At 34.1% G+C, this 10,344-nt stretch overlaps 1 pseudogene; it reads right to left on the bottom strand.

The window, feature by feature from the left end:
* Positions 1-7,984: 7,984 nt before the first annotated feature.
* Positions 7,985-8,082, bottom strand: LOC148094297 (U6 spliceosomal RNA; annotated as a pseudogene).
* Between the last annotated feature and the right edge of the window lie 2,262 nt (positions 8,083-10,344).

The raw sequence follows: 10,344 nt of genomic DNA, 5'->3' as shown, positions 1-10,344 counted from the left end.
CCAAATGCATCCTTGGTGAATATGTTCTTCCATATAGTAGGTTTTCTTTTCATTTTGTTGATGGTTTCTTTTGCTGTGCAGATTTTTAGTTTGATGTAGTCCCATTTGTTTATTTTTTTCCTTGGTTTCTCTTGTCCTAGGAGATGTATCAGTGAAAATACTGCTGTGTGAGATGTCAGAGATTTTACTACTTATGTTTCTTCTAGCCTTTTTTTATAGTTTTGTGACTTACATTTATGTCTTTTATCCATTTTGAGTTTCTTCTTGTTTATGGTGTAATTTGATGGTCTAGTTTTTTTTTTTTTCTTTTCTTTTTTTGCATCTAGTTGTCCAATTTTCCCAAAACCATTTACTGAAGAGACTATCTTTATTCCATTTTGTGCTCTTACATCCTTTGTCAAATATTAATTGACCATAATGCTATGGGTCTATTTCTGGTGTCTCTGTTCTGTTCCATTGATCTATATGCCTGTTCTTGTGCCAGTACCAGGATGTTTTGATTAAAATAGCTTTGCAGTATAGTTTGATATGCGATATTGTGATTCCCCTAACTTTGTTGTTATTTCTCAAGATTGCTGATGTTACTCAGAATCTTTTTCAGTTTCATATAAATTTTGGAATATTTGTTATAGATCTGTGAAATATGCTGTTGGTATTTTAATAGGGATTGCATTGAATCTGTAGATTGCTTTGGGTAGTATGGGGATTTTAATGTTAATTTTTCCAATCCATGAACATGGTATATGCTTCCACTTGTTTGTATCTGCCTTTATTTCTTTTTCCAATGTTTTCTGAGTACAGATCTTTTACCTCCTAGGTTAAGTTTATTCCTAGGTATCTTTGTTTTGTTATCATTGTAAATGGGATAGTTTTTTGGTTTCTTTTCTGAGAATTCCTTATTGATGTATAAAAATGCCATTGATTTGGATGTTAAATTTGTATCCTGCTACTTCACTGAATTCATTTATTAAATCCAGCTGTTTTTTTGGCGGAGTCTTTAGGGTTTTCTGTATACAATATCATGCCATCTGAGAATAATGACAGTTTTACTTCCTTCTTCCCAATTTGGATGTGTTTTATTTATTCTTCCTGTCTGATCACCGTGGCTAGGACTAGCAGTACTATGTTGAGTAAGAGTGGTGAAAGTGAACATCTCTGTCTTGTTCCTGATCTTAAGGGAAATGCTTTTAGTTTTTTTGCACAATGAGTATGATGTTTGTTGTAGGTTGGTCATATATGGCTTTTATTACATTGAGTTATGAGTCTTTTCTTCCCACTTTGCTGAGAGTCTTTATCATAAATGGGTGCTGGATTTTGTCATATTTTTTTTTTTTTTTATGCATCTATTTGCATGTTATTTTTAATCCTTCATTATGTTTATTGACTTGCAAATATTGTAACATCCTTACCTCCCAGGAATAAATCCCACTTGTTCGTGATGTATAATCTTTTTAACATTTTCCTGGACTTGATTTGCGAATACTTTGTTCAGGATTTTAGCATCTATATTCATGAGGGATATTGGCTAGTTATTTTCTTTCTTTGTAGTGTATCTGGTTTTGGAATTAGGATAATATTGGCCTGGTAAACAGAGCTTGGAAAACTTCTCTAGCCTTGATTTTTTTAGAATATTTTGATGAAGATAGGTGTTATTTCTTCTTTGAATGTTTGGTACAATAAGCCTGTGAAGCCCTTTGGTCCAGGACTTTTGTTTGCTCAGATTTTTATTATTGCTTAATTTCATTAGTTGTTACTAATTTATTCAGGTTTATTTTTCCTGATTGAATTTTGAAAGATTGTATGTTTCTAGGAATTTGTCCATCTCACCAGTATTGTCCAATTTCTTGACACATAGTTGTTTGTACTATTTTCTTACATTCTGTAGTATTTCTTTAATATCAGTTATTACTTCACCTCTTTTATTTCTGATTTTACATATTTGAGTCCTCTCTCCTCACTTCATGATAACTCTGGCTGAAGGTTCATCAATCTTGTTTAACTTTTCTAAGAACCAGGTCTTGTTTCATTGATCTTTTGTATTGTTTTTTAGTCTCTCTGTCAATTATTTCTGCTCTGTTCTTTATTATTTCATTCCTTCTACTTACTCAGCTTTTCTTGTTGTTCTCTTTCTAATTCCTTTAGTTGCATGGTTAGATTATTTATTTGAGCTTTCTCTTGTATCTTGAAGTAGCCTGTAAAGCTATGAACTTCACTCTCAAGCCTGCTTTCGCTGTGTCCCATAGATTTTGGGTTGTTGTGTGTTCACTTTCATTTGTTTCCAGGAAGTTTTAAATTTCTCCCTTGATTTTATTGGTAACCCATTCATTGTTTAATGATATGGCATTTAGCTTCCATGTGGTTTAATGTTTTTGTTTTTTTAATTGTAGTTGATTTCTATTTTCATGTCATTGTGATCTGAGAAGATGCTTCATATGATTTCAATCTTCTTGAATTGTTAAAACTCATTTTGTGCCCTTATATGTGGTCTATCTTTGATAATATTCTATGTGCACTTGAGGAGAATGTATATTCTATAACTTTGGTATGACATGTTCTGTCAATATCAATTAAATCCATCTGATCTTGTATGTCATTTAAGGTTTCTGTTTCCTTGTTGATTTTTTGTCTGTAAGATCTATCCAGTGATGTCAGTAGGATGTTAAAGTCTCCTCTGTGACTTTATTGCTGGCAATCTCTCCCTTAAAGTTCATCAAGAATTGTTTTTGTAAAAAAATATTTTTGTAGTCCTATATTGGTTGAAAATATATTTAGAAGGGTTATGTTTCTTATTGGATTGATCTTTTTAGTATTATGTAGTGATCTTTGTCTCTTGAATGGCCTGTGTTTTGAAGACTATTTTGCCAGATATGAGTATGGCTACCCAATTGTTTTTAGTTTCCATTTGCATGGGATATTTTATTCCGTCCTTTCACCTTCACTCTGTATGCATATTTTACTCTGAGGTGGGTCTTATATACAGCATGTGTGTGTGTGTGTGTGTGTGTGTGTGTGTATGAATGTCATGTTTTCTTATCCATTCAGCAACCTATTTCTTTTGATTGGAACATTTAATCTATTTACATTTAAGGTTATTATTGATAGGTAATTATTTATTGCCATTTTTTGTCTTTATACCAGTGTTCCTCTCTCTCTAAATTTATTCTCTTTAAAGCAGTCCCTTTAACAATCCTTGCAATGCTGGTTTGGTGGTAATTTACTCCTTTAACCCCCACTTTTTAAATCTGGAAACTCTTAATTGCCTTCATTTTTCAATGAAACCTTGCTGGATAGAGTAGTCTTGGATTCAGGTTGTTGCTTCTCATTACTTTGAATATTTCATGCCCAATCAATTCTGACTTTAAGTGTTTCTGATGAGAAGTCAGCTGAGAGTATAATGGAAACTCCTTTGTGGGTAACTTACAGACTCTATCTTGCTGCCTTTAAGATCCTTTCTTTGTTTTTAATGTTTGTCATTTAAATTACGCTGTGTCTTGGTGTGGGTCCATTTTGGTTCATCTTGATTGGACTCTGTGTTTCCCAAACTTGTGTGTTTTTCTTTCACCAGATTAGGGAACTTTTCTGTCATTATTTCTTTTAACAGGTTGTCTATTTCTTGCTCACTTTCTTCTCCTTATGGTACCCCTGTGATGTGGATGTTGATACTTTTCATGTTGTCTCAAATTTCCCTTAAATTATCCTCCTGTTTTTAATTCTTTTTTCTTTTTGTTTCTCTAATTGGTTGTTGTTGGTTTTTTTTCTACCTTGTCTTCCAAGTCATTGATTCAATCCTCCACTTCATTCAATCTACTTTTAATTCCTTCCAGTGTATTCCTGATGTCATAAATGGTTTTCTCCATTTCCAACCAGTTCTTGTTCATGGTTTCTATTTAATTTTTCATGCTCTTATATTCCCCACTGTATTTCTTGTAATTCTCACTAAGTCCCTTAAGCATCTTTATAACTATTTCTTTTAACTCTATATCTTATTAATTGCATGCCTCCATTTCACTTAGCTCTTTCTTTGGAGATTCTTTTTTGTCTTTCATTTGGGTTTTTTTTTTCTTTGTCTCCTCATTTTAGCTCTCTCTTTGTGCTTGTTTCTATGTATTAGGTAGATCTGCTATGCCTCCCAGTCTTCGTGGGATGGCCTTATGTAGTAAATGTTTTGTGGGGCCCAGTGTCACAGGCTCCTTGATCTCATGAGCTGGATGCTCTAGGAATGTCCCTTTTACAAACGATGTTGGTCTTCCTGTTGTAATTGAGACTTGATTGCTGTTGGCCCATTCATGTGTGGCATCAACCTTCAGGCTGGCTCAGTTGAGGATCAACTTCAACCATGTCATGAAGTTGTTTTACAGGTGCTGACTGAACAAAACAAGACAAAAGAAAGCAAAATGAAAATGAGACAACAGCAATACAAATAAAAACACCACCACCAACATCACCACATTGAGTAAGAAAAGAAAAAATAATATATGCCAAAAGGGAAATAGAATAAGTGGAGATAATATATGAAAGAAGAAAAAGAAGAAAAATATAAGAAAATGACAGAGAAAAATAAAAGATTAGAAAAATAAAATGAGGAAAATTATATAAGAATAGAAAAACGAAATAAAATAGAATTTGAAAAGGAAAGAGAGAAATATGAAATATTAAGGAGAAAATAAGAAAAGAAAAAAACAACAGCAAAAAAAATAGAAATGAAATAAAATTAAATTAAAGAAATAAAAATGTGAAGCTTGTTGAATACTGCTCCAATGCTGTTTGAAGATGGCCAATTGATTTGTAGGTTACTGGCCTCCAGGCTACTGGTCCATAGCGATAAGCCATTCAGAGTATATGGCTGCCTCTGTTAGTCTTGGCTGTGTCCCAGGAAAACCAAGCTGCACTTCAGGGCTTGTTTTTACCAGCACAGGGCCCAGAGGTGGGTCATCAAATGTCCCAAGGTTCCCTGGGATCTGTCTCCACCTGCATCCCCATCTTGGCCAGCTCGCAGGCTTACACACTGAAAAGTGTCTCTTAAAGAGCCTTTGTCAGAATCATGATGATAGAGTTACTGATGGTTTCCCATGAGAGGCAGATGCAGGTCAGACTTCAGGAAAGATAGTGGGTGTGTTTCCCCCCTCCCCAGCCATAGTCTGAGTCTGCCCAAATTTTTTCTTGACCTCAGCAGGGTGGAGTCCCTAGTAGTCAGGGGGGTAGAACCTATGAAGCCCGTAGTTTGGTTCTGCCAGGGGCTTGGGAGGCTGCTTGTATTGGCTCTCCTGTGAGGTTCTGTAGAAAGTGGAGAGAATGGCCCCATCCAGAAGCAAAGTCACTAACAACCAATGAGGCTGCCCAACCTCCTGAGCCCCAGCCTATGTTGCTGTCTCCTCAGCAGGCTTAAAATGAAGGTGGGGCAAGTAGGATTCCAGAGGGCTGGGCAAGGGGCATGCAGGAGGGTGGGGGTAATTGCTTTTCCCCAAGCTGTTGTCCCTTGGAGTGGATTGATTGTTCCTCCCAAGAAAAATGGCTCCTGGGCTTTAGGACGATGATCTAGCATCGGGCTCCTCACGGCTACTCCCCTATGCCACTCCCAAATACCAGCACCCTAAACTCTGCTCAGGTGACTCCAGTCTTCTCCGCTCTCCCTCTGCCTGCACCCTCGGTGAGTGTCTGCTAAAAAAAGTTTTGTCTGTTGGCCATTCAAACATATGGCTTTGACCCTAGCGGTTCCACCTTTCATTGGCAAACATTAATCCCACTGCCTTTCACAGCTGGATGCTACCTGGGCACCTGTTCCCAGCTCCATGCATTCTGGGCTGTGGAGCCCAGTCTGGGAGCTAGGCTTCTTTCCTATCAGGGGGAACTTCCTGCAGCCAAGATATCCTTCTGCAGCCTCAGCGTGCCACCCCTGGGACAAAGCCTGCCCCTTTCATCACACCATCCTTCCTACTAATCTCGATGTGGCTTGTATAGTCTTTCTTTAGAAATCTCCTTTTCAGATAGTCTCCAGTTAGATTTCAAGATGATTGTTCCCCAATTTAACTATAAAATCCACTTTGGTTTTGGCAGGCATTGTGAGCAATATCCCACTACCACCTTGCCATCTTGAATCCTCCTCAAAAGAATATTTTTATCTTTACTATAATTGATTAGTAATTTTATTCACATTTCATATATAGTACTGGTTAGAGTGAACATGAAAAAACACATCAAATAGAATTCACTTTGACCACTCCAGCCTGTTCAATTTGTAAATTATGAATTCTCATAATATAGAAGTAAATGTAATTGTTTACAATTTGTTCTGGCATCTTGAATATAAAGCCCCTTTCAATCCTTTTACATTGAAAGATACTAAATAGTCACCTTTATTTATTATTTATTATTTATTCCTTAGGGATATTGTGAGTCCATAATTTTTGTTTTTTTAAAGATGGATATTGCTGTCTATAAATATTTAAATATGTAAAACATTTGAAAGACAAAAGGTGCTGTTATATCCAATTTGTTTTAGTGGATCATATACACAACACCCAATGTTTAGATTTAAAAAGAAATTAATTTAACATACAATTTTATTCAGTGTTTATTCCATACATTAACAAGTGTTTATTAATCATCTTATTATTCAAGTAGGTCTCCCAGAGAATATGATTGCTAAAATTCTCTCTTGCTCATATTTCTGTAGAAAATTTAAATCTATTTTACACAGACAATTCAATATGTGACTAATTTAAGGTATGTTTGCACACTGTTTTATTAATATAAAATTACAAACTCTTAATTACATATAAAAAGAAGAAAAATCTAATATAAATTTAAAATATATCAATAAATATATAAGAAATTTATATACTCCATGTACCTAATCCTTATGTTCTATATGTAACACTGTTTATAACTTGTTTCAAAATTTTATACTTATAACTACCTATATTTTTCTCTTTAAACTATATTTTTTATGCAATGGTTTCTTCTTTTTAATTGATACTAACACTATATAGTTTCTTGTTAATGAGGATAGAACTTAGGTTTTCTCCCTATTCTAGTTTAAATAATATTTTACAAAATGAGAATATAGCATTTATATCACTGGTCTGTGACTGTTTTTCTTTTATCAAAATGCATAGATATGAAACAGGATACTTTTATACTTTCTATGATTAGTTTAAAATAACACCTATTTCGTTAAATTTTTTAAGTATTAGGTGAAATTATTTTCCACAAATAAACAGGCAGTGATTTTCTTTCTTTTTTAGAGAGAAGAGAGAGAGAGAGAGAAAGAGAGAGAAAGAGAAACATCAATGTGAGAGAGATACATCAATTGGTTGCCTCCCATACATGCCCCAACTGGGAATTGAACGCACAACCTAGGTATATGCCCTGACTGGGTATTGAACTCATGACCATCCAGTGCACAGGATGACCAACTGAGCCACACTGTCCAGGGTTGGGCAGTGATTTTCTAAAGTAAAAATAATTTTTCATAAAATTTGATCATGTTAATAACTAGTATCAGGTTTTACCTCTCACATTTTTATGTGTTTATTTTAATTTGCTACTTTACTTTTCCTTGTTAGAAAAATTAGTCCTTTCTTTGATGATGAAGTCAAACTCAATACATTTATTTGAAATAATTTTTTCACTTGTTTACTTCCTGTTGTGTACCATTTCCCTTCATGCATTATTAATATTCTCTGTCTCTTTTTTGAATTAGATATTATGATAATAATACTATAACAAATATTGGTTGCATTAGTTTGCTAGGGCTGTCATAACAAAATAGCACAGACTGTCTTAAACAAGGGAAATTTATTTTCTCATAGTTCTGGTCACTTAAAATTCAAGACCAAGGTGATACCTGATTTGGTTCCTGGTGAGAGCTCTCTTCATGGCTTGCAAATAGTTGCCTCCTCTAAGTTCTCACATGACAGGGAAGAGAGAGAATATGTTCTCTTGTACATTTCTGCCTGCTCCTGCTCCTCCATCTCCTCCTCCCTAATGTTTCATGAATTTTTATGTCATCCTTGCACAAGGGCCATGCTAATCATCTCTGCATTTTTCCAATTTTAGTACATGTACTGCTGAAGGGAACACGTATTTCTTCTTATAAGGACACTAATCCCATTGGGCCGGGAATCCATTCTCCTGATCTCATCTAACCCTAATAACATCTCAAAGGCCCCATCTGCATATACCATCTCATTGGGCTTAAATTCATCGTATCAATTTTGGATAGCACAAACATTCATTTCACAGCCACTGGTTTCCTTGTTGATATCCAAAAGTCCTCTTTTAAGAACACTTGTCAGATTAAATTTAAGGTTCTCTCTAATTTTCTCACTTAACTTATAATACTCTTTAAAAGACTTATCTCCAAGTAAAGTTGTTTGGAAGTACTGGAGAGTAGGGGTTTAAGATATAAATTTTAAAGGGAGACAGTTCAGCAGAAAACATTGTTTTAGTAGTTTCCTTAGAGACCACTGTTTATATGAAACCAATGTGAGTGGTTTAAAATAGATATCATGCTGAATAATTAGCCTTCCATTATATTTTCTTAAAATATATAAAGTTATTAAATAAGTATGAATAGCTTAATTCTTTTTATTGTACATCCCCACCAACAGTGCACAAAGTTTCCCTTTTCTCCACATCCTTACCAACACTAATTATTTCTTGTCTTTTTGATAATAGCCATTCCAACAGGTGTGAAGTTGTATCTAGTTGATTTACATTTTCCTGATGATTAATGATTTCAGTATCTTTTCATATAACTGTTGGCTATTTGAATGTCTTCTTTGGAAAAATGTTATTCAGCTCCTCTGCTTAATTTTGTTAATAGGATTGTTGCTTTGTTTGTTTTTATTTAAGTTTTATGAGTTCCATATATTTTGTAATATTAATCCTTTATCAGATATATGGATTGCAAATATTTTCTTCCATTTTGTAGGTTACATTTTCATTTCCTTTTCTTTCTTTTTCTTTTAATGTCTTTATTGATTTCAGAGAGAGGAAGGGAGAGGGAGACAGATAGAAACATCAATGATGAGTCATTGATCTGTTGCCTCCTGCATGCCCCTTACTGGGGATCAAGCCCACAACCCAGGCATGTACCCTGACCAGGAATTGAACCTCAGTCTCCTGGATCATAGGTTGATGCTCAACCATTGAACCATGCTGGCCAGGCACATTTTCATTTTCTTGATGTTTTTCTTTGCTGCACAAAAATATTTGATGTAGTACCACTTGTTTATTTTTGCTTTTATCGCCTTTACTTTTGGTGTCAAATCCAACAATATAATTATCAAGACCCATCTCAAGGAGCTTACTCCACGTTTTCTTCTAGGAGTTTTGGTTTCAGGTCTACATTCAAGTTTTTAATTCATTTTGACTTGATTTTTGTATATAGTGTAAAATAGTGATACAGTTTCACCCTTTTTGTATGGCTTTCTAGTTTTTCAGCACCATTTATTGAAGAAGCTATTCTTTTCCTATTGTATATTCTTGGCTCCTTTGTTGTAAATTAATTGACCATACATGTGTGGGTTTATTTCTAGATTTTTTATTCTATTCTATCAATCTGTGTATCTGGTTTTATGCCAATACCATACTGTTTCTATTACTATAGATTTGTAATGTAGTTTGAAATCAGGAACTGCATACATCTAGTTTTGTTCCTTTTTTTCAAGATTGCTTTGTTTTTTGTGTGTAATTTTTGGTTCCATACAAATTTTAGGATTATTTTTCTAATTCTGTGAAAAATGTCATTGGGATTTTGATAGGGATTGCACTGAATTTTTACATTGCTTTGTGTAGTATGGACATTTTAGCAACATTAATTCTTCTAATCATGGGCAAAAATTTTACTCACTGGCAACTACAACAAAAATCCTTATAGATTATGTTGCTAAATGGCTTTTAGGCTAACATTTACTGAGGGCCATACTTAATTTCACTCAGCATACACACTAGGTTAAACAAATTACATATATTTTAATACCACACACTGATGGAAGATAAGTAGGCTTAGTGTATGTTACATGTTAGTTTTGCATCTACTTTTTTTTCTTTTTATTAAATTTTTTGGGGTGACACTGGTTAACAAAATTATATAGGTTTAAGGTGCACAATTCTACAACACATCATCTATACACTGTATTGTGTGTTCACCACCCCAAGTCAAGTCTTTATCCATTACCATTTATGCCCCAATGAAATAACTATAGTCAACATAGAAAATTACATTGATTTCTAATCACCAAAGATATTTTACATAAATATATTTATTATAATATATAGAATATATATTCTTATTCAACTGCATCCAATAACTATTAAACCATGTGATTATTCTAAATT

This window comes from Miniopterus natalensis, chromosome 1, assembly GCF_054644295.1.
Source record: "Miniopterus natalensis isolate mMinNat1 chromosome 1, mMinNat1.hap1, whole genome shotgun sequence".
NCBI classification, from domain to species: domain Eukaryota; kingdom Metazoa; phylum Chordata; class Mammalia; order Chiroptera; family Miniopteridae; genus Miniopterus; species Miniopterus natalensis.
The sequence above is the reverse complement of the archived record's forward strand: the minus strand, read 5'-3'. Positions and strand labels throughout refer to the sequence as shown.